Source organism: Lynx rufus, unplaced genomic scaffold (genome assembly GCF_022079265.1).
Source record: "Lynx rufus isolate CCGP_SWC_20201006 ecotype Redwood Valley unplaced genomic scaffold, mLynRuf1.p SCAF_18, whole genome shotgun sequence".
NCBI lineage: Eukaryota > Metazoa > Chordata > Mammalia > Carnivora > Felidae > Lynx > Lynx rufus.
In genome coordinates, this window is record NW_025814832.1 from 28816621 (window position 1) to 28818092 (window position 1472).

The following is a 1472-nucleotide window of genomic DNA, read 5'->3' on the forward strand; positions in this document are numbered from 1 at the left end:
CCCCTGCTAGATTGTACCCCCAGGATAGGAGCTTTTTTGTTTTTTTCTTAAGTATCCCAAACACCTAAAAAGGGCGTGGCAAATAGGTGCTCAGTAACCATTAACGTATGGATAAGTGGATAGATGTAGAAATGGGAGGTGGGGGGGGGGAATGAAAGGGGTAAAAGTTAACTCCAGGATTTATTGGCTGGGAAATCAACTCAAGGTTATGATCAGTCACAGCGGGAATAGAGGAAGCAGCACAGTTCCAAGGAGACCTGAAAAAATGAAGATGGTACAAGGGTTCTGGGGGATATAGATAGGAAAATGTGAAAGGAAGTGATTTCCTTCTGTTCTAGAAGATAACAAGGTTTATGGTTAACCATAATTTGGCCCAGGCTATTTAGCTCACATACTTTTTTTTTTTTTTTTTAATTTAACCTACCCCAAGGAGAGAGGGGGTGGGTGGGGCAGTAATTCTGGAGAGCCAGCCAAATGTGGATCAGACGGCTTCAGATTTCCAAATCCTGAATCTTCAGGATTGTGAGGCTTCTTGAGGTGATAAGTCACAATCCACTGCTCCCTCTGGCCCAATGTTACAACAGGCGGAGTCCCTAAGAGACATTTTCAGAAACTGGTACTGTGCGTGTGAGAAGCACTCCACCTGCCTCCCTCCCTAGTCTTGGGGCAGCTGGTAACCAGCGACTCAAAGCCTTCGATTTTCACTTTTCTTCTCGGATGTTACTCAACATGTACTGATTGCCTGCATCTGGAACCCACAGCACTGCCCTAGACCCTGGGCAATCCCAAGCGCTAAGTGACACACGATCTTGCCCAAAGAGCGTTTACATCCTAGCTGGGAATTCACAACGGTAAATCAAAACACAAGCAACTATGCATGGTTCCGTCCACGGTACAGTCCGGGGGGCGGAGGGTGGCTGAGTGTGATTGAGGTGATCTGGCGAGACTCCGCGGAGCGGATGCTACACCGGGTAGGTCTTTGAGGGACCGGAGCATGTGGGAGAGGAGGAAGAAGGGCTTTGGCGCTTGAGAGCAAAGCAATAATTGGCCGCTCAGGGAACTTTGCCTTAAGTGCAGATACGAGGCTAGGGTCCGTTTGGGGAATAAAGATCAGGCTCCGGGACAGACACCACCTCGGGGGCGTTTCAGCACTGCCCGCGACCGGCGGAAAACAACCCCGCCCTCCGCTTTTCAAATCAATCCCAGCTGGGCGCTCTGGCTGTGTTAGCATAGAGGCGCGGGGCTAGATGGTCACCCTCCTCGGACGCAGACATTTTGGATCCTGGCAGAAGAGCTGGAAACGGCGGGGACCACTACCAAGTCAGGCCGCACCGCCCCGGAACGTGAGCGCAAAAGAGCTCCCGTGGGAGCGACAAAGGCAAGCGGCGGGGCGATCCGCGAGACTCCTCTCGGCAGAACAAGCTTTCAAAGAGATGCCCACCGCCCTGCCCTCATCTGAGATGGCGGCTCCG